Genomic DNA, 24,076 nt, shown 5'->3' with positions numbered 1-24,076 from the left:
AGAAGGATTCTTTCCATTTCATATTTATTAACAATTATGCAGGAAGTGTTGCCTAAGAGTAGAGAACTATTCATTTCTACATTCAATTTAATTCTGGCTTACATGTGTTTTTCTGGTTCTGTCCAGCAAGTGTAAGATGCAACACCTTACTATTTATACAAGTAGATCTTGTTTCAGTGTTAAATCAGATATTAAATAGGTGGGGTTGAAATAGTTTGGAATTTAAGACCAACAGGGGTAGTGTTAACATGAAGGTATAGAGTAAAGGTACTTCTTTAACTGGTAACATTGCCTATATTTCATGGGCATTGGGAATGCAAACAAACTTTAGTGTTCTCACAGAAGCTTAATAAGAAACTAGCTTTACTAGTGAATTTCAATTTCTGCTAGTACCAGTGACACCCTTCTTTTATTGTTATTTTGGCTGAATGAATGTAACTTGGCAGCTCCTTTTTGTCTCTGAGAATCTATTGTGAATTTCGGCAATTTACCTCCCTACCTCCACCCTGCCAGAAGTCTCTGGGTCTGTCCTTCGTTTGTTTTTTCTCACAAAGATAATATCCTGAACTTCTGAATCATATAAGGTAGTGATTTTGACTAAAGAGCAAGGTGAGGGAGGTAAGGAATAATCCGTTAAGTGTTTGGTGGCTATCTGGGTGGATTGCATGGGAATGGAGTAGAGGCATTCCTCTCCTGAGTCACAGTTGTTCCTGGGAAACCTCAGCATTAAGAAGATCGTGTTTTCCCACAAGAGTAAGTTACTGGAGTTCACATTTCTGCCCAAGAATGTCCAAAGAGGCAGAAATGGTATATTATGAAAGCAGAAGTACCACTTGTTTAGAACTCCATTTTCTCAATGGTGAAAACCACATTTCCAGTTCTCCATATATGTACATGCTTCTTCAGCCAGGAACCATCAATTACATATGACAGAAAAAATACGGTTGTCTTATATTTGGTTCCTACTAGAGTTGGCACCCAGCATAATACCCCATATGTTAGATGCTCATTAAATGTTACCTGAGACTAATGTTACTTCAAACAACTCCAAAACAAACTTTAAGTAACAATTGTGTTTTTGTTTTTACTCTTTTAATTTTGTTTTTTTTTCCCCAAGGAAAGTTGAATTTCAGTGCTCATTTCCCTTTTCTATATATTTCTCTCTAGCAAATAGAGTAATTCCAAATCACTTTTTCTGAATATTCTTATCAGTGTTCATTCAGCTTTCCTTGCCACTAAAATGCCTTTTGAGTACTTGCTGTGTTTTAGACCCTGTGCTTTGTACAGGGAAGTTAGTGCTAAATGAGAAATGGCTTTAGTGTTGGAGGGGAAGGAAGATGAAGGTTAGCGGGAGGGATTCTCTTACTCTGAAGCATTTTCAGAATCAAAATTAGAGAATGACCCAATATTTTCCTTCTTTCATCTTCTGTGCTTATTGCATTGCTAGAGAGCTGCTTTGCATTTGAGACCAGAGTGATGGAGTGAAATCAATTTCTCTTCCTGCTGTGCTGTGGGCCTTCTGGCTGACCTGTTCTTGGGGTACTTTGTCTTTCATTAGAGAGCCACAAAAACAAATACCAAGCCAATTAGAAGGGACTCTTAAAAAGGAATTTCCTACTATCCCAGAATTGGTAAAAAGGCATGAATTGGTCTGCATAAGAATTCAAGTGGCCTCAGGGATAAAGTAGGGGAAGCTCCGCCATTGAAAGGCAGGGTGCTCTGTTGGTTGACACAACAGAGTAACTAATGGTCTGAGTTACTGTAGTGCAGTATGAGCTGAGATATGAAAGCATGAATTTTAGGCATGACACCAACCAGGAGGAAAAAATGGATGTTTCTTTCCTGATGTGAAAGGATAAAAGTTAAATGACATTTTGAGAAGAACAAAACCTTAACTCCTTAGTGGCCCAGTAACATAAATTATGATATGTAAACTGTGAAGACATTTATTCAGCATCTCCTTCCCCTTTAAAATAAATCTGCATTCCCCCCCTTACTCAGTATATTTATGGAGTTATTATTTAGAAATGGTATAGGCAGTGTATTAACTCAGCCTGCCATAACAAAAAACTATACGACCAGGTAGCTTAAACCAAAGAAATTTTATTTTCTTACAGTTGTGTTTAGAAGTCCAAGATCAAGGTGCCAGCATGGTTGGGTTCTGGTTCTTCCTGGCTCTCCTTCATGGAGAGAAGCCTTGGCCGCCTTCTTGCTTCATCCTCACTTGGCTTTTCCTTTGTGTGCAGAGCTCCGTGTCTCTCTCTTCTTATAAGAACACCAGTCTTAGCAGCCCCACCTTGATGACCTCATTTAACCTTAGTCATCTCTTTAAAAGCCTTGTCTCCAAGTATAGTCACATTGGGGGTTAACACTTCAATGTGTGAATTTGGGGGGGAATGGGGAGTCATCCTTTTGGATACTTTATCTCAAGGTAAAGAAGATTGTGGTTTTTTTTTTTTTTTAAAGATTTTATTTATTTATTTGACAGAGAGAGAGCGAGAGAGGGAACAGAAGCAGGGGGAGTGGGAGAGGGAGAAGCAGGTTTCCCGCTGAGCAGGGAGCCCGATGTGGGGCTCGATCCCAGGACCCAGGGATCATGACCTGAGCCAAAGGCAGACGCTTAACGATTGAGCCACCCAGGCGCCCAGATTGTGTTTTTCTATAGGCACAAATTATTGGAGTCTACATTCCTTCTAACTGAGGATGCTGAAAGGAACAAACGGTTCAGTTCTTTTTTTCTGGACCCAGGAATCCAGGATGATTCAGAACCCCTTATCCCTTCCTGCCCTCATATAAAGTTATGCAGACCGCCTATATATTTATTTTTCTTACTTAATGTATTTACTCTATATGCCTTTTCAAACAGTATTATGAAACTGCAGTGCTTGAATTATGATATCTGGAGAGTTGGAAATTTTTTCTTTATCTTTGAAGGCAAGAGTTATGCTTCTCAAATCTTTTGGTATCAGGACCCCTTTTATACTCTTAGAAATGATTGTGAACCCCTAAGTGATTTTGTTTATATGGGCTATATCTCTAGATATTTACTGCAGTAGAAATTAGCACTGAAATTTTTTAAAAAATAAAAATAAATTAATACAATAAAAAACCTTTTACATGTTAACATAAATGAGTTTTTTTTTTTTAAAGGTTTTATTTATTTATTTGACAGAGAGAGAGACAGTGAGAGAGGGAACACAACAGGGGCAGAAGGAGAGGGAGAAGCAGGCTTCCCGCAGAGCAGGGAGCCGGATGCGGGGCTCGATCCCAGGACCCTGGGATCATGACCTGAGCCGAAGGCAGATGCTTAACGACTGAGCCACCCAGGCACCCCAACATAAATGACATTTTTAAGTGAAAAAAAGCTATCCTCCAAAACAAATTAGTGAGAGCAATTATCTTATGTCGTTGCAAATCTCTCTAATGTCTGGCTTAATAGAAGACAACTGGGTTTTCAGATTTGCTTCTGTGTTCAATCTGTTGTATTATGTGTTGTGTAGCCCATGGAAAACTCCACTGTATACTTATGAGAGAATGGGAATGAAAACGGCAAATAACATCTCAATATGAAAACAGTTTTTGGCCTTGAGGGCCACTAAAAGAGTATCAGGGATTCCCAGGGGTACCCATACTGCACCTTGAGAACTGTTACTTTAAACATTAAACCTGCTTTTACAGGGCCGGGAGAGGAATGCCTTCGCAGTCTATAGCAGGTAGAAAGCAGAGCTGATGGAATTGGGCAGCAAGTGTCTTAAGATAGATCTAGGTCATAGGAGGAGGAAATGTTCTAGCCAGGCATATCTGACGAGCCACACCTCAAGATGCCTCGGTTATTTGAGGACTCTAAGGTCATTTTATTCCAGCCCTGGATGGTTTTTGGGAGGACACAAATTTTTAAAAATGATTAAATTATCTTTTAAAAAATTGATTTTTATCTATTTTCTGTTTATACCTGCAGGATTTTTCAACAAGCTGCCCCTCTTTCTCAATACACCCTCCCTCCAACATACACTTAATATGGATACATTATTTAACTCCTCAGTCCTTGAGTGAGGTCTTAGACTTATCTTAATTATAATGAATTAAAGGCCTACAAAGTTCAATTATTTTTGTTTTCTGTTTGTCTTTAACTATGGAGTCCAGAATGAAACAAAACCCTTTGTACCATACTTTCCCCATCATAGAATGATCTAGACCTTTAAGAGAACTGAAGTCAACCTTCTTTTTTTCTCTGGGCTCTTTGGGGCCATGAGTAACTAGGACTGATCTACTTAAAACTGTCTTGCCCCCAAAATAAGACATATGGTTAACTGTGATCACATGGAAACATGGAAACCCTGGCATGTACACATAAGTTCAGCCAACTTGAGCTAGAGTTCTAGAAAAATAGGTAATAGACCCACCCATGCTAACACATCCATTCGAAGTACTTTGAAATAGTTATTAATATTAAGGAGAAAGCCTTTAACTCTGGGAGTTTATAGTAAGTGTCAGGAATACTTTTAAAAACAGGTCATGATCCTGGGGTCCTGGGATCAAGCCCCATGTCCGGCTCCCTGCTCAGCGGAGAGCCTGCTTCTCCCTCTCCCTCTCCCTTTGCCTGCCACTCTGCCTACTTGTGCTCTCTCTCTACCTCTCTGTCAAATAAATAAATAAAATCTTTAAAAAAAAACAGGAGACCTTTTATGCTTCCTTTGTGTGAGTGGACAAAAAGTAATTTTGTAACAAAGTCCTGAAGTCTGGTGGGTGAATGTGTAGTTATTGTTCAAATAAACCTCTCAAATTGGCCTTTTTATAATTAAAATCAGAGTACCAAAGTGTTACATATTCCTGATTCTTGGTGTTACATTTTTTCAACTTAAAGCAAAACAAAAAAGCTTTATATAATTTATGCCTCCCTCCATCCTCATTCCTAGGCAGTTACTGACCTGCTTTGTGTTACTACAGATGAGTTTATTTTCTACTTTTATAGACTATTTAAAAAGATTTTATTTATTTGACAGAGAGAGCGCGCAAGCAGGGGGAGCAGCAGGGAGAGAGAGGCAGATGCTTAACCTACTAAGCTACCCGGGTGCCCTTAACCTTTATAGAATTTTATGTAAATAGAATTATATAGATTTTGTATAAATGGAATCATGCACTATCTTTTTTGGTCTGGTTTTTTCACTCAGTATAATTTATTTTGAAACTCATCCATGTAATATCAGTAGTTCTTTTTTTCTTTTTTCTTTTTAAATTGCTGAATAGTATTCTGTTGTATTGATATATCATCATTTGTTTGTCCATTCACCTCTCAGTGGATGTTTGTTTCCAGTTTGAGTTATTATAAAGCTGTTGTGAACACTCAAATACAAGTTTTTTTGTAGACAATTTGTTTTGTTTCTCTTAGTTAAGTACCTAGGAGATGATTGATAGAGTCATTTGGTAGCTGTATGTTTTAACTTTTAAAGAAACTGCCAACTGTTTTCCAAACTGGTTTTATCTGGGGCACCTGGGTGGCTCAGTCGTCTGCCTTCGGCTCAGGTCATGATCTCAGGGTCCTGGGATTGAGCCTGGCGTTGGGCTCCCTAGCAGGGACATTGCTTCTCTCTCTCTCCCTCTGCTGCTCCCCCTTTGTGCTCTCTTGCTCTCTCTGTCAAATAAATAAAATCTTTAAAAAAACCCCAAGAACTGGTTTTACCATTTCACATTTCCATCAGCAGTGTATGAGAGTGCTTATTCTCCACATCCTTGCCAAAATTTGGTATGATTACTTTTTTTAATTTTAGCCAATCTAGTGTGTGCATAGTGGTATCTCAGTGTGGTTTTAATTTCATTTCCCTGATGACTACTGATGTTGAACATATTTTCATAATTTTTTTTGGCCTTAGTTCATCTGTTTTTTTGTGAAATGGCTGTTCAAATCTTTTTGCCCAGTGAGTTACAAGGGCTGTTTATGTATTTTGGGTACATGTTTACACAAAGGTATTTTAAAAAAAGGTTACACAAATGTGTAATATATATAACACATGTATAACACGTGTATCATATATATTACACAAACATATAATAATAGTTCCATATATATAAAAAAAATAAAGATGTTACTCTTTCATTTTCTGGTTTCCATAGTTTTCTGTTAAGAAACCCATGGTGGCAGGGCATCTGGGTGGCTCAGTTGTTAAGCATCTGCCTTCAGCTCAGGTCATGATCCCAGGATCCTGGGATCGAGCCCTGCGTCAGGCTCCCTGCTCGGTGGGAAGCCTGCTTCTTCCTCTCCCCCTGCTTGTGTTCCCTCTCTAACTGTGTCTCTCTCTGTCAGATAAATGAATAAAATCTTTAAGAAAAAGAAAGAAAGAAAGAAATCCACGGTGGGATGACTGGCTGGCTCAGTCCATAGAGCATGCAACTCTTGATCTCTGGGTCATGAGTTTGACCCATGGGGCGTAGAATTTACTTTAAAACAAAACCAAAACCAAAAAAACTCATGGTAATTTGAACTGGTATTACCTTATATGTAATAAATCACTTTTTTTTACTAGCTGGTTTCAAGTTTTTCTTTACTTTTGGTTGTTAGCAGTTTGATTGTTTGGGTCTTGGTTTCGTCGTCTTTGGACTTTTTTTCCCTTTTTTTTTTCATTGAACTTCTTGAATTTATAAATATATGTCTTTCACCATATTTGCAAAGTTTTGGGCCATTGTTTTTTTTTTTTTTTAAAGATTTTATTTATTTATTTGACAGAGAGAGACACAGCGAGAGAGGGAACATGAGCAAGGGAAGTGGGAGAGGGAGAAGCAGGCTTCCCGTGGAGCAGGGAGCCCCATGTGGGGCTCGATCCCAGGACCCTGGGACCATGACCTGAGCTGAAGGCAGACACTTAACGACTGAGCCACCCAGGCGCCCCTGGGCCATTGTTTCTTGATAATTTTTCTGTCTCAGTATTTTTTTCCTGTCATTCTGGGACTCCCAATTACATATATATTAGTCCTTTTGTTACTTTCCTACAGGTCCTTGCGGCACTGTTCATTTTTTTTCTCAATCTTTCTTTCCTTTTATGTGGGTTCTTCAAATAGAGTAATTTGGTTGTAAGAAGTATTTATTGTCTGATACGTAAATCGTAATCAAAATTGACTGTTAGTTGTGCTCGTAAACCCCCTGAAAAATAGCTGGAGTAGAGCTGCAGTGAAACTTGGTTCAGTGAAGAAATCTAAAGTAAAACTTAAAAAAAATCCCACACAATATGATTTGCTGTAAACTTTTAAGTTGCTAATTGAAATGTATTTTTAAGCAATTTGGCCAATTTGGTGTTTGGGGTATGGAGGTGTCATTTTCTATATTAATAGTCTTTTATCAGTTAGGACAGTGAGTTCTGTTTCCCAACAAAGAGCAGTGCAGTCGTTTTTTCCCAATGATGACTGTGTTGAGACCAGTCTTTGTAAGAAGATGGGAAAGTAATAAAATGTGTTAGAAATACTTGCATTAAAAAAACAAATTTTAAGAATTGGTGAAGTGTCCTCTCTTAGCCAGAAAACTCCTATATTTATGATTATGCAGAGTCTGTCATCCCAAGTATCATGTTTTCTGGTACCAGGATTCAACTAGTACTGCAGCGTAGAAGGAGACAGGAAATTGATTTTCTCAAAAAATCAGGTGTAGAACAATGTGAGAAATTTCCCTAAAAATATAATTTTTTCGATCATATCTAATCTCTGTTTTGTCTGAGATCAGGATGGAACCATGTTGCTCAGTCTTGAACTGTCAGCCTCTCTGTTCAATTTTAATAAGTTCATTTTTCTTCTTCCGGTTTGGACTTAAAGTCTTGAGAATTCATTTTATTATGAAATGTAAAAACTCATTTTTTAAAAAACATATTATAGTTCTTTTCTCTTTTTGAAGGAAAAAGAATATCTAGAATAAAGTAATAGCTGTAGCATCTTGTAGACTTGCTCCTTAGGTTGATGAGCGCTTGTACAATGTTCCAAAGTTCCCTATTATCTGAAAAGGACTCTTAAAACAAAACAAAACAAAAAAACTTGTCTACCATGGCACAAGAAGAAATGACTTCTCTGAGGTTGCTTAACCATTTCCTGTAAGTCTGAGAAAGTGGTTGTTTTCAAAATCATTGAGCTGAATTTGGGTAGAACTAAACTTAGCTGAGCAGTTCTGTGGGTTAAATTTGCTCATTGTTTCACTTCCAATTTCCTTGTAGAAAAGTTAAAATTTAAAAATTAAAAAAAGAAGTCTTAGTTTTATTCATTTTTACTAACCAGCTGAGTAACTTTGAAGAAAAATTAATTATCTGTAAAATATAATAGGTTTAGAGGGTCTCATAAAAAGCTTTTAGTTTTACTAAAGTAGCAAACAAAGTAAAGTTTCAGTAAAATGGGTATTATATTTGGATAATTTCATAATCCTTTTTTTTTTTTTTAAGATTTTATTTATTTAATTAACACAGAGAGAGAGACACAGCGAGAGAGCGAACACAAGCAGGGGGAGTGGGAGAGGGAGAGGCAGGCTTCCCGCCCAGCAGGGAGCCTGATGTGGGGCTTGATCCCAGGACCCCGGGATCATGACCTGAGCCCAAGGCAGTTGCTTAACCAACTGAGCCACCCAGGTGCCCCGATAATTTCATAATCCTAATGAGTGGGAGAAAGTTCACTTTACTGCCTATGATGAAGTCATAACAGGGAATGTAATTGGGCAAAATCAAATAGCACTTTTTGAGTACCTACTAAATGCCTGGCAGACAGAGTTGTGGAAACCATAGTGTCAGTGTCTGACACATGGTGGTAGTTGTATCAATCTCTGGCACCATCCTAACCCTCTCTGTAGCTCTTCAGCTCTGACCTAGAGGTGGCTCTGTGACCACCCCAGATCCAGAGGCTGCAAAGACATGGGACTTTTCTCTGGCACATGGGACCCGGTTTGACATTCCCTGGACTATTGCTAGTCATGGCACATGGCCTAGAAGGGATTAGCTACTACAGTCAGAAAAATGTAGGTTTGAAATTTGGCCATGCCACTTACCAGCAAGTTATTTAACCTCTCTGATTCTCACTTCTTCATCTATAAAATGTTGTGGGGATTAAATTAAATGAGATGACATATGTAAAATGCTGACTAATAATACCAAAAGCTAATAATTATTTAGCACTTTAGTATGTGCTAGGCTCTGTTCTAAATGCTTTACACATATCTTTAATTCTCACAACTCAGTGAGATAGGTACCATTATTATCTCCATTTTACAAATGAGCAAATTGAACTTGGGAAGATGAAATAACTTGTTCAAGGTTACAGAGGAAGTGACAGAACACTGCAGTTTCAGAGACATTCTTAACTACTCTGCTGTGCCCAAGCTCATTGTTAGTGCATGCTAAAGCCCTTAGTGAATGTTGGCTTTTATCATCGTCATTATTGGTGGTGGCATTAAGATGGTGGTTGTGATAATGAACTTGGTCTTACTTTTTTCATTGTCTGAAATGGTTCTGTACTAAGACCCAAGGCAGAGCGTCCTCACATCTATCGATGAGGGAGTAAGAAACTATGAAGTCATATACTTCAAGGCCCTTGGGCTTTGGAGGAAAAGCCCACACAGTTGCACACAGTTGCACACAGTTTTTGTATAAAGAATGCTGTGTGTTCTGCATACCACATGTTCTGTTCTAATGGGTCAGAGTTGAAGTCTGACCATGAGGCCCTGCTTGTGTTCCCATTTCCAAGATGCCATAGAATCATAGAACTTTTATGTACAGTGTAATCTCAGTTTTGTCTTAAGGGATAGATTAGTCTGTAAGAATTATACACCACAATATTAATAGTTTACTATGTGGGTGATGGATAAATCACTCATCTTTGCTGTGTAACAAATGACAAAACTTAATGGCTTAAAATAATAACCATTTTATTTGCTCCCAATTTTGTAGGTCAACAATTTGTACTGGGCTCAGCTGGATGTTTCTTCCAATGGTCTTGCCTGAGATCACTTGTAGCAGCCGTCATTTAGCAGCTTAATTTGGAGCTGGAAGATTTAAAATAGCTTAACTGGCATATCTGGCAGTTGGTGCTGCCTGTTGGCTGAGCTTGTTTTTCCAACGTGATTCCTCATCCACAGGGAGGCTAACTCAGATTTATGCTCATGGGCCTTTCAGGTCAGTAGAAGAGAAATCATGAAAGCGACAAGGCCTCCTAAAGCTAGGGTTGGAAATTTTATAGTGTCACTTCTGCATTCCATTGACAGAAGCAAGGTTTAAAGCCATTAGATTCAAGGGGTGGAGATAGAGACTCCACTTCTTAATAGGAAGTCCAATGGAAGGTCAGTAGCAAGTTCTGTCCTGGTATCCCGGTTACTTGATTCCACCGTCCAGGGCCATTTCTAAAACACCCCAACAGTGTTGGTAATTTTTCATCAGTTCATTAACTTCAGATCTTGAGAAATTAAAGTATGATCTGTACATGTTTGAGGGGGTTTTCCTTTTTTTACACATATAAAAAGTAGAAAATATAGATAATAAAAACACCCAACATACCCAGAAATAACCTCCCAGAAATAACTAGTATTAACATTTTTATTTACAGTGTGTTCAACGGATGAATATTTATTTACTTACAATTCTGTAACCACCCGCCCCTTAATACTATACTTTGAACACCTTTCCATGTTTAAAATAGAAATAAATAACTTTTATGATGTAAATAATTTTTATGTCTGCCTAGTATTTTATTAGGTATGAATATACCTGTCCCCTATTTTTCCATACTTAGATTGTTTCCTTTTTCTTGCTGTGTAAACAAGACAGCTGTAAACATTCTTATATATACATCTTTCTGCAGTTACTCATGGGATGCATTTCTCTTGTGGAGTTACTTGGTCAAAGAATATATTTTAAGTTTTGACATGTATTGATGAGACATGATTTTAAACATTCTGTGGTTTAATTTCATCAGTAAGTATAACTGCAGAGCAAAGTTCTTAAGTGTTATAGTAAAATTATTCTTTTTTTTTTTAATATTTTATTTATTTGACAGAGAGAGACACAGCGAGAGAGGGAACACAAGCAGGGGGAGTGGGAGAGGGAGAAGCAGGCCTCCCGCTGAGCAGGGAGCCCGATGTGGGGCTCGATCCCAGGCCCTGAGATCATGACCTGAGCCGAAGGCAGATGCTTAACGACTGGCCACTCAGACGCCCCTAGTAAAATTATTCTTTAGACATTCACAAGTAGATGTATATATTATGATTTGTGTTTGGGGGAACTTAGATGTGTGTGTGCTCTTGATTGTCAGGATGAACTATTAGGGTGAACCTTAGATTTAGATCACTTTTCCTTTAACATGATCTCATATATAATGAATATCTTTGAAAACCTAGTTAAGAATGGACACCATAAAGAAAAATACATTGCTTTAGCATTTCAATTCAAAATGTGTAAACTTAGTTACTAATATTGTCTTATTGACTAAAGCTTTTATTTTGCATGTGGGTCCACTGATTAGAGTTCTTCATATTTCTTCTGTGCTACCCATTATGCATCTGTAATTTCCAGGTCTTTTTTTTTTTTTCCAAGTGGTTTGAGAACTTAGACACTTGGAAGGCTGGGGGCAAAAATTCTTCTGTAGGGCCCTCCTTCCCCAATCTATTTGTTTTACTTGCTAATACTTAATTTGGCAGCCCTGTTATTTGGGGGACTTACTTTTGTAGGGTCTTTCTGCTGCATGCTCAGTTTTCACAGAAACCGTTTTCTTTCTTTTTTTCATTTAATGCAGTAATTATTGTATAACTACAATTATAGTTTTAGCTAGTATATATTGATTGGAGAACAACCAATCCTTGGCAAGAATACAGCTGCTCTTGTGGGGACATAGTGCTTGGACCTTCTAGAGAGTAGCCCTTTTGGCACTCAGTGGGCACCTGGCATCAGAAAACGTCTTTCGAGGGGAATGGAGAACATCGGTTAATTTGGAGGTTTAAGTGGACATAAGTTAAAAACACACCTACTTTGTTGAGGTAAAAAATTTTCTTCCTTTGCTGAAGGAAATTACTCTTCTCTCATTTTTTTATTCTTGTTTTACAATTAAGGTTTGTATTAAACTACAGGTATTTGTCCCTCTCCTTGATCCTTTACATTAAATTCCATATCCGAAGCATTTCATGGCAGCCTTCTTTATGTGCTGTAGCCCTTGTTTGTGTCTGATACTCTTGGTTATTGGCATTCTCTAGTAGAATGCCTCCTTTTCATCTTAAATGTTCTCCTTGATATTTAAAATAATGTGCTTCATAGCTGCAACGTAAAAGTAGCCAGTTCATCTTCTTTGCTGTTCCCCTCATGCACTGAAATGTTGACTTTTGCTTATAGGATTACAAAACTGCACAGAAAGTAACAGCTGTGATTAGACTTGGGGAATATAATGTGGTGTAGAATTTGAAGATGGTGAAAAATTTATTGACTGAGTGTTTTAGTTTGGTAAAATAAAATTGATGGCTATGTAATGCTGCCCTTTAGGTTATTTTAATCAGAAAGTGTGAGCATTGTATAAATTTAAATTGCCTTCTTACAAATTGTAGCTGTCATTGGTTATCTGAGTTTTATTGTGTAAATGCAATTATAGTAAATGAACATGGCCTTTAGATACACTTAATCCCTAGAGATATTTTGGGAAGGGTTGTAGTATCTTTACAATCAAGGCAGCCATTTGGCAAATATCTCAGAAGTCAGAGGACTTAAAATATAAAACCTGTGTATTAAAATCTCTGTGAAACAGATAGAATTATCTCAAGTTATCCTGTTCCACACTGGCTGAAATCATCTATGGACATTGCTGTTGCTCATCTTAAAAGACATCGAGAGGCTGAAATTGTTGCTTATGTTATCATTTGGTATTTGTGGCACAGATGATAAAATGGGGTGTGGGGGCTTGACTTATGAATTTATTTACTGATGTGTGCTGTGGGTGACATATAACATCTTCTATAGTAAAAGGTGTAAGGGGGAAATTGTACTGATGCATATTAAAGAGAAATGCTAGTGTGCTTGGCTGAAAAGTAAAAGATGTGTTTATTTGCTTATGATTTTGAAGCTCCTACCATAATTATTTAATATATGAGCAATAAACTATTAATGTAGCACTTCAAAGTTTGCGAAGTGTTATGACCCATTTATCTTATTTGACCCCTGTGATAATCTAAGCAGACAGGGCAGTCGTTATCTCCATTTTACCTGTAAGAAAACGGAGATCCCAACAACACACTAAGTGGTGGAGCCAGAACCAGAATCCACAGGTTCCTCAGCACTAAACTTTATGCCTCCTAAACCATAATTGATTTAAATTATACACTGGCTTTGAGGGAAGAGGAGGAAATGTAATAAGAAGTCCGAAGAGTCAGTGTCCAGAAGAAATGAAATGCAGTGACTCAAAGCCCATAACCACTGAAGTACTACTAAGCCCTGCTGATTTAGGACCCAGTGCCACGGCAGGTGTTAACCTCATAGCTAGCATATTAATTCTATCTTACTCCAAGTTTCAGTAAACCTGGGTTTAGCCCTTGGAGAATCTATGAATGGACATGGAGGTAATTTTCATTAATTAATACTTACTTTTAATGTCTTGGGTGTTGCTGCTTTCATTTCAGCATTTATTATAGCTGTTTTCCCTGTAGGGCAGCAGGGATACCAAGATGAATGAGAGAAGAGCCTGTCCCTGGAGGAACTGTTTAAATGTGAAGCAAAATCTATAATTACAATTTACCTATGCAGAACTTCCCTTCTTTATAGGTTAAACCAGGCCTTGAAATTTTTCTAAACCTTCTCGCCTTCAAACTATAATTCTGTAATAAGCAAAAAGTTACAGAATTAAAATGTAGAAAAATTCTAGAAAAATGTATGGAGCAGGTTTTGGAACTTCATATTTCATCCTAAATGTGAAAGGCTGTATAAGCATTTTGTGTGCACAACTATCATTTTCCCCATTTGAGAGGCTGCCAGGGGTTTGTAGTGTGGAAAGAGTGAGGTGACTCATGATTTGGGAATGATTGTTTTGATCTCTCCCTGTAGGCTCTGTAGAACATTGGCAGTGCGGCCAGCATAATTAACACTGCACAGTCTAATTATAAACACAACTCTGTGCACACTGGCTACCAAAGAAGAAAGCCTGTACTGGATAAACAATCAAGTTGGCAGGATTACTTGTGAATGATGACTAGATAATGTCAAGTTTACTATAAATCAAATTGCTTTCCCTAGATTGTCTCAGAAGTTACCATAGGGGAAAAAGATATCATCTGTGAAAGTCTCACTGGGTTATTTTTTTAAGGGCCCATTTAAGCATTTCTTTATTGCAGGCCTTCTAACCTTTTCATCCTGAGACCAGTTAGGCATCTTAATTTTTATAGTGTGCTATTTTAGGGAGAGTAGGGGAATGGGTCACAGTAGGACATTTGTTCCAGTAATAGTTGAATTGATTTTAAAAAGGTGAAAGAAACTAGGGATTTGAAAAGACTGTATTGGACTAGTGTAATAAAGAGCAAGAAAAGAGAGTCCTGTGGGCTGAGGAGAGTGTAGAGTGCGGGCTAAGGGTAAAATGTGAAGTGACCACAACATCCATGCATGCTTGAGAGAAACTGAGATGTATGTTATACATATATGGTCTCACATACCGGTCAGAGGCAGAGCGAACACTGTGCGTGGTTGTATGTGTTTAAGGATTTGTTGAAGCATGGCTGAGAGCTGAGGAATGATCTAGTTAGTTTAAATATAGGTTTGGCCATTGACTCCCTGAGATTTAGAACAATGGTGCTGGCTCTGGAGATTGGTTTCACAAATAACCTGAACTACTGCAGGATGGTTGTATTTCTGCAGAATGAACCTCAGAGTTGTGATTTACCCTAAATAAATTAAGCACTTTAAATCAAATGCTTAAAAATGAGGCCCTTCTTTTTTCTTTTTCGTTTTCTTATTGAGAAGTACTCAGTTAAAATTTTAAATGGACACTTAAGAAGATATTTTTCTTGTAGCCTTTATGTTGTCCATTCACTTTTGGAAACTAGCGAATGTGGTGTCAAAAAAGGCGGAATGCTTTGCAGCCTTTTCCTGTCCTTGAATTGGATATTGTTGGTGTAGGAGCTGCATAAGAACAGTTTATGCTTTTACATTAATTTGTTTACACATGTGATCTTGAGTTTTCTGCTAAATGTATAGTTTCTCTTAAATGGTTTTAAAAAAGATTTCTTTTTTTAAGAAAACAATATATAGAAATCTAAATTGAGAAATAGATGAGTTAAGTAAGGTTTTTTTGCATAAGAATACTTTTTTACTGTTGAAGAGATTATAAGAGGTTTCCTTTAAATAACTCTCCATTTCTTTTAAGTACCTGGATTTACAAAAAAAAAAAAAAATTCTAGCTTTTTATTTTTAAGAGGAGGGGGAGAACATATGGATTTTCTAAATTTGGATGTAGCCTAGCATTATCACTGGCTAAATGATTTTGTGTTTATCAGATACTCTTAGAAGAGGTACAGATAGAAGGCTGTGGGGCTTGTGAAAGAGAATCTCTGTCTCTAGCCCAGGACCCAGTTCTGATCTGTCTCTTACACGAACCTAACTAGACTTTTGAGAAGTGAAAAATTGGTCTTGGAGATCCACGAGGACCTGACAAAATGTTGATTTGAAGGCTAGTTTCTAGGAGAATATGATTAAGAGCCAGTAATACTACTTTCCTGCCCTCCAGCATTTTTTGCTTTATTAATTTTCTGTTATTTCTGTTTTCTATTTCATTGATTTCTGCTTTGTTCTTTATTATTTCTTCTCTTAGGTTTAATATACTATTCTTTTTGCTTTCTTAGGGTGGAAACTTTTATCACTGATTTTAAACCTCAGCAAAGCAAGGTTAAACCTCTTTCTAATAAAGGCATTTAAAGTGGATTTCTCTCAATTAAAAAAAAAATTTTTATTATTTATTTCAGATAGTTTCTAAATTCTTTGTGGTTTATTCTTTGACTTCTGAATTATTTAGTAGTTTGTTTTCTGTTTTCCAAATATCTAGAGATCATCTAGATAATTTATTACTATTGGTTTTAAAATTATTTCTATTGTGGTCAGAGATCATAGTCTCTAAAAAAACTCTTTCAGTCTTTTATTACTTTTTTAAAGATTTTATTTACTTGTCAGAGAGAGAGAGAGAGAGCAAGCACAACAGGGGGAGTGGCAGGCAGAGGGAGAAGCAGACTCCCCACTGAGCAGGGGAACTCGATCCCAGGACCCTGGGATCATGACCTGAGCTGAAGGTAGATGCTCAACAAACAGAGCCACCCAGGTGTCCCTCTTTCAGTCTTTTAAAGTTTATTGAGATTTATTTTATAGTCCAGTATATGGCCCATCTTGGTGACTGTTACATAGATATTCTGCAGTTGTTTGGTGTAGTGTTCTATAAATGTCTTTTAGGCCAAATTAGTTGATAGTATTGCTTAGATATTCCGTGGCTTGTTTGTTGTCTACTAGTTTGATTAATTATGAAGAGAAAGATGATAGAATCTCCAATTATGGTTGTGGATGTTTCTGTTTCTTGAGTTTTGTCATTTTCTGTTTTGAATTTTGAAGCTCCCTTATTAGGTACGTACATATTTAAGCTTGGTATCTTATCCTGATGAATTTCTTTTACCATCATAAAATTTTGTTCTAATTTGTTAATCTATTTGTGTCCTTAAATTTAAAAGGTATCTCTTATAGGCAGTGTGTAGTTGAGCCTTGCTTTTTTTAATCCAGTGTGATAATCTCTGTCCTTTAGTTGGAATGTTTACTCCATTTACAGTTAATGAAGTTATTTATGTGATTGTGTTTAAATCTACCATTTTGCCATTGTTTTTGTCCCTTTTGTTTTTGTTTCTGTTTCTTTTCTAATGCCCCCTTTTGGTTGAATTGGGTATTTTTTAATATTTCTTTTTTTTTTTTTTAAGATTTTATTTATTTGAGAGAGAGAGCATGGCGGGGGGAGGATCAGAGGGAGAAGCAGACTCCCTGCTGAGCAGGGAGCTCAATGCGGGACTCGATCCTGGGACCCCAGGATCATGACCTCAGCTGAAGGAAGTCGCTTAACCAACTGAGCCATCTAGACACCCTCATTTTATTTTCTTTACTGACTTTTTAGCTATCCATCTTTTAAATGACATTTTTATTGAACACTCTAGGTTAATAATATGTATCCTTAACTTATTAAAGTCTTTTTATTGTGAATATTATGTCATTGAACATTTTACACCTGACGCTTCTCTCTTCTTACTTTACATCTCCTACTTCTCACTGGACACTTATCGTTTCCCCTTCTCAATTCACAAATATAATTTAATTCTTCTTATCCACCCTCTCTATTCTTTGTGCTCTTGTTGTCGTATTTTTATTTTTATATATGTTAAAAACTCACATATTATCTTGCTTTAAGCAGATAGCTTTAATATGCAGTCTTTTAAGGAAATTTTAAGAAGAATAAAGAACATAAACTTTTATTTTTAACAACTTACTTATCATTTCTAGTATTCTTTCCTTCCTGCACATCTGAGTTTCTGTTTGGTATCATTTCCCTCCAGCGTAAGGAACCTCCTTTATAGTATCTTAAAGTGCACATCTGCTTGAAATTAGTTCTGTCCACTTTTATTTATTTGAGAAGATCTTTATCTCATTTTTGAGGGATATTTTCACCAGATATAGAATTCTGAGTTGACAAATTTTTTTCTTGCAGCCCCTTAAAAATGTTGTTCTGTCATCTTCTGGCCCCCATTGTCATGATAAAAAGTTAGTGTTCTTTGTATTATTTTTTTCCTGTATGTAACATATTGTTTTTAGGCTTTTTAAAAGACTTTGTCTTTGGTTTTCAGCAGTTTGACTGTGATATAGCTAGATACGGTTTTCTTTGTATTTGTTGTTTTTGGAGTTTGATGAGCTTTTTGGATCTGGTAAATAGTGTTTTCATCAAACTTAATAAAATTTTAACTTTTGTGTCTTCAAATATTTTTTCTGCTTTATTTTCAGAGTCTTTTGGGAATCCTATTACATGTGTTAGACAGTCTGATACTGTTCCACAATTTTCTGATGCTGTATTCATTTTTCTTCAATCCTTTTTTTCTTTGTTCCTCAAATTGGTAATTGCTAGTGATCTGTCAAGTTCATGGACTCTTTGTTCTGCCATCTCCGATCTACTATTAAGTCCGTTCAGTGACTTTTTCATTTTAATTATTGAACCTTTCAGTCCTAGAATTTCCTTTTTCCCCCCTCCCATTTGATTCTTTTTTGTAGTTTCAATTTCTCTGCTGAAAGTCTCATCTGTTCATGTATTCTCCTTTGTTGTTATTGTTGTTTAAGACATATTTCAAATAGCAGCTCTGAAGTTTTTACTAAATGCAATATTTGGGCCAACTTAAAGTCAGTTTCTAATGACTTATTTTTTCTTCTGGGTCCCATTTCTTGTTTTGTTGAATGTCTAGTAATGTTTTTATTATGTATTGAACAGTGTGGATACATTGTAGAGATGCTGATTTAAAAAAAAGTTTTCTTTGTAGAGTGGTGTTTGTTTTAGTAGCAGTTTGGTTACTGGCTGATGGCCCTATATAGGTTTGCTGGGGAATATCTGTGGAAAGCTGAAAGTTTTTTTCAGGCTCCTCTAACTTAGTACAACTCTGCCCCCAGACTCTTTTTGCTGTGTGGGTTTTGTTAGGGCTTGGTTTTAAACTTTGTTAATGTGGTCTGGAGTTGGTCTTATTCTAGGGTGTGCCTTTTCCCTTAAAGTGAAGTCTTTCTAGCATTTCAAAGTGATGTGCAGAGTGTTCATGAGTTCTCTTTATTCAGGTTGGGTTAGACAATGTTTCCCTATGCTGCTTGACCTAGTATATCTACTCCATAGTAACCTTATTACAGCCACTCTTTTGTAAGCCTTATGTAGTTATGCCCACCATTGATTAAGGACTCTCAGGGAACCGTATACAAACTTGTATGGTCCCCACTCTGCACAGTTCTGTCCTCTCCAGTGTCCTGTCTCTGCCACCAGCCCTGCTCGGCTAGGACTCTAGCTTCCCATACTACAATTAGAAAGTTGTCCCAAGGCAGAGAAGCAAGCAAATTGTAAGCTCACATTATTGTTCGTTTATCCAGTAGCTAAAAATAGTTGCATCATTTTGTCCAGTTTAATAGTTGCTTACGAGAAGAAGAAAAGTCTGGTATCAGTTACCGTGTCATATTGGAAGTAGAAGTCTCCCACGGCATTTCTATATGTGTTGAAGTGAACTTTAGAGGTAACTTGAAAGGCAAAATTACATTTTAGTCTCTTCTACAACTAAATAAAGTGAGCTTATGGTGCTTATAAACTGACCATTTCTCTCTGATCTTTCTGCCTCCCACCCCTAGTCTTCCATTCACTGCTGTCTTAGAGCTCTATTCACAAGAGAGCTCTATTCACAAGAGAGGTGGGAGAGGGGAAGAAAAGAAAGACCCTACTCAGGTCATGCATCCTAGGTTGTGACCTTGGACCTGTCAACTGGAAAATTAAATGTGGTTTTTGAAACAGCACTACGTAAAAGTAGGAATGCATACAGGACTTTCTGTGTTAGTATTTTATGACACTGCTTATGCTTTGAGGTGTAAGCAAACAGTGTGTATCAGGGAAAGAGGCTGTTGAGAACATCTTTAAAACTTGTCCTCTGTTAGTGGAAGTGAGAAAATGCTCTATGTAACTTAACAGGAACGCCGTGATTAATAGGAATAGGTTTTCTTTGAGTGTGTCTGTTGAGGAGGAGTGGGGTAATGTTTTGTCAGATCAGAACTATACAGAAAAATCACTGTTTTTGTTCTAAATTCTAGTTGTTTTCTTTCCTTTTTAAGATTAAACTTTAAAAAAAATAAAATCTCTTTTTGTTGGTAGAGGATTGCTTATTGGGGAAATAATTGATAATTAGCCATCACTTCAGAAATTTTATGAAGTTTCCATTTGGCAATGATCTAGAAGATATAAAAGCTGCCTCATGCTTGAAGCTTTTAGCTCTGTTTAAATATGTCTGGGAGGCCTCTGAAGAAGCATAATTCTTTATTGTTAAGGCCCAATTTGAATATAGCAAGTTGCTATATTACCTAATTGAATATAGCAATCTTGCATCTGCCCAAAAAGCCTTGTTGAAATTAGGCCTATTCTTTTCAAGTTGTTTTGGCTTGTTGGTTTGAAAATACTCCCCATTTCATTTCATTTTCTCAGAAAATGTAATGGTAGTTTCAAGGGATTAAAGTTGTGGGAAGTTTTCTTGTTTTAATTTGAGTTGCTCACCATGTTGTTTGCCATAGCTTTACTTTTTGTTGTGTTTTCTAAATTGAATCCCTCTGTTAATCACTTTCTCTCTTGCCAGCACCTTATGCATTTTCCCCTTAGCTTTTCACCACATCCTCTCTACATATTTAACCCCGAATTAACCCATCTGCTTTCTCTACTCTTTAAAAACTTTTTGGCATTTATTTTTTCATTTTTGTAATTGTGGTAAAATACACATAACCCGCTTTTTCTTCTTTTAGACTTGGGCTGGTAAGCACTGCTAAAGGCATTTATGGAGACTGGCAGTATGGCACATTCTGCTGGGTGTAGTGAACTTCTCAGCCATATTCTGTCCTTGCGTCATCCTTCCCTGGTCCTCTGCCATAGCTTCTGTCCTGTATTTTTCTCTTTAATCCCCTTATGCCTTCTCCACAACTGCCTTTGAGCACATGGCCTTGATTCTTCCGTCGCAGAGAACATGGAGGCTGTCTGTGGTCACATCCTCAGCTTTTCATGTGCTTATACAGGTTTCTTCTCTGTCTTCACTTTCTGTCTCCCAGGATCAGAGGAGAAGTGTCTCGTTCCCATCAAGGCTACTGGAGTTTTTGTGATGTCTTCCTACCCCAGCATTTCCTCTCGTCTACTCCTTCACCTCCACATTTTGGCATTCATTACTTTTCCTTCATGCTTAAGTTGTTCCCATCTTAAACACGGACAAACAAAAAACAAAACAAAAGAACTTAACTCTTCTCTGTGCCATATTTTCTTTCTTGACCCTGTGTTTTTTTCTTGACACATCACTATGTACCTTGAAGGAAGAGTCTGCAGCTCTTGCCTTCCCATGTTAATTTTCCATTCTTTGGACTGTTTAAGTTAGGCTTTCATTCCTACTGTGCCCCTGAAGGTGCTTTATAAAAATCACTGGTTCTCTGGTTGCCAGATCTAGTGGCCTCTCTAGGCCTCATTTTCTGTGACCTTTCTAAGACATTTAATGCTGATCACTTCCTTCATGAAAACTTCCTTTATTTTCTGAGATGCTACTGTCCTAATTTTCCTACCTGTGGTACATTCCTTCTTATTCTCCGTTTCTGCCCCTCTTCCTCTGCCCACCTTTTCAGTGCTGATGCTCTCTGACTTTTACCTCCCTTTCAGTAGTCTCACTCATCTGCATGGTTTTCATTTTGTATACCCAGGTGATTCTGAAATCTGAATCTTCCACGCAGATCCCTGTTTTGAATCTAGATCCACATGACCTAATCCTCTTAACAGTCCTATAAAATAGTTCTGTTTTCCACATTTATAGGTGAGGATATTGAGGTGAAGGAATGTTTGGTAACCGTTTGAGGTCAAGCAGTCAGTGGAAGAGGCAGGATTTGAACTTTCTAAAGTTAAGTCTTTAACTCTGTAACATGCTGTTAATCAAACATCTCCACCTGTCTATGTATTAAATATGTCGTGCCCTATAACAAATGCCATCCCCTAACTCCATTCTCATTATTGCTCCTCTTACACCCCCCCCCAAAAAAAACAAGAGAGAGAATTTGAAAACCTATATTCTCAATTTCAATGAATGGCATTCTTTCTTCCAGTTATCCAAGCCAGAATGTATATCGGGAATTGACATAGACTTTCCTCTGTCACTCCATCTTACAGACTGTCTGGCCCAGGGGAGCCTCAGTTCCTGGGTATTCTCCCTTTTCAACGTGACTTGTAATCATTCCCTCCTTTTCACTTCTACTGCTGTCAGAGTTGAGAACTTCATATCGACCTGGATTGCCATGATAGTGACAATCCAACCCATTGCTTCCCATATTATCTGAGCTGAAGAATTGAGGTTTTTATTTTTTTTTGAATTTTTAATCTGTTGCAGAAGTTCTGTAGCATTTAAAAATATGAATTATTGGAAAACTGAAATGAAAAACAGACATGCAAACTATAAGCTCCATTTTTTAAATGATTAAATTTGATAGACATAAAATTATTGACAAATTGCTATAAGTTTTTAAATACTAATTGTCCACATATATCCTGTCACAGACTGATAACTGTTTGTGGATTGATCCACAGACAACATTGAGGGGCACCAGTTCATGGTATCTGATGAAAAGAAATGTCTTCAGTTTTCTTAGATTATTACCACATGGGCTTATGTTATTTAAAACGGAAACATTCAGGGCGCCTGGGTGGCTCAGTTGTTTGGGCGACTGCCTTTGGCTCAGGTCATGATCCCGGAGTCCTGGGATCAAGTCCTACATCGGGCTCCCTCCTCCGTGGGAAGCCTGCTTCTCCCTCTGACCCTACCCCCTCTTGTGCTCTCTCTCTCTCTCTCAAATAAATAAATAAAATCTTAAAAAAAATAAATAAAACGGAAACATTCAGTTAGGACGTTCTTTGCTTTTAGCTTATAGATAGCATGTATATGTGGATTTAAAAGGTTTTAGAAAATTTCCTCTTTCTGTAGGATCTCTTCTTTTAATATAAATAAATCCATTAGAGCAAGGGGTAATCATGTTGCTTTACAATTTAATGCTAAGATCAAAGTGTACCGATTTAAGAGTCCAAAGAAAAATTTTCTTAAATAGGTTGGAAGTACAGTCTTCCTGGGTTACCTATAACAAGAATGATTTCCCCTGGTTTGATATATTTAATTTGATGTTGTACACATATATAAAAGTTTGCCTCTAATGTGCAATAAATTATAGATGAGTCAATGTATTCTATTTCTGAAAGATTAAAATTCTACATGGGTATTAATCTGAATGGGTGATAAATAATAAAATTACGGTATTTTTGGATTTGGCAGACATCTGACTAAACCCTTATCAAAAGATTTGAAGTAAATGAAATGCAGACAGGTGATGCTAAAATGGTCAGATGGTAGAATACCACTTGCCTTAAATAAGGCATTGCTGAGGAGTCAAAACACACAAAACCAAAGTTCTAAGGGGATATGAATTCAAGAATGGGTATGCTCTAAGTAAACTGAAATTATACCTAGAATTAGTTTAGAAATTCATTAAATAAAAAAAAAAACATACTGTGCAGACCTCCTTGTTGTCTACATCAGGTCTCACACAGAACAAAACAACATGGGCAAATGCTAAGAGAACATAATTTTCCTATATGAGGTAGTAAAAAAGGTCAGAAAAAGCCTTTTAGATATTTTGAAAAAGTAAATTAAGCAATTAATCTTCAGCACTGTGCCAGGATTAAATACTACCACAGAAAATTTCTAACCCATTAAGAGTTCATTAAGAATTAAAAAAATTTTTTAAGTTCAGTTACAGCAATATTTGCTCTGTTAAAGAAGTAAATGGCCCCCAGACACAGTTAACCATCAAAACAAAACAACTTTGTCATGGGAAGTAGGGGCACTATTGGATGTTTAGGAGATGAAATTCCTAAAGCAGGATGTTAAATCACTCTTCTTCCATTTGTAGGTCATTCACAGGAGATGGGAAGATGGCAGCTTGCTAAACCCACACCTAGAATGTGATCAAAAGTTTTATTCAAAGAAAACTTACAAAGTAGCATGGCTTGTATGGAAGTTCAGGATAGAGAGGAGGTAGGAAAAGGTAACCTCGTTGGGGTCTCTGTGCTCCCCAAAGCAGAAGGGGGTGACATGCAGTGAAAAGAAAATTTATTTTTTAAATGTAATAATAAAAAAGAGAAACAAAAAGAAAATAACTTTTCTTAATTTACATTGTAGCAAATTAACCTGAGTTATGGAATGACAGGTGTTCATCTGGTAGCCTGGGATGGGAGGGAGAAATGCTGACATTGCAGGCAAGGGCAACAGGGAGAATAGGCATGTGGAGGATAG

General features: G+C 37.1%; 1 protein-coding gene and 1 non-coding gene across 7 annotated transcripts in view; both read left to right on the top strand.

Moving 5' to 3' along the window:
• LNPEP (leucyl and cystinyl aminopeptidase) overlaps positions 1-24,076 on the top strand; it is a 90,605-nt gene that overhangs the window by 10,919 nt on the left and 55,610 nt on the right. The window lies entirely within an intron of this gene.
• On the top strand, positions 14,985-15,111 carry LOC115940934 (small nucleolar RNA SNORA13). Its single transcript, XR_004075661.1, has one exon. It is a non-coding gene; the product is annotated as a small nucleolar RNA SNORA13 (small nucleolar RNA).

The sequence above is a fragment of the Leptonychotes weddellii genome, chromosome 7 (assembly GCF_054177405.1).
Source record: "Leptonychotes weddellii isolate Sample4059 chromosome 7, ASM5417740v2, whole genome shotgun sequence".
In the NCBI taxonomy this organism is placed as follows: Eukaryota; Metazoa; Chordata; class Mammalia; order Carnivora; family Phocidae; genus Leptonychotes; species Leptonychotes weddellii.
The sequence above is the reverse complement of the archived record's forward strand: the minus strand, read 5'-3'. Positions and strand labels throughout refer to the sequence as shown.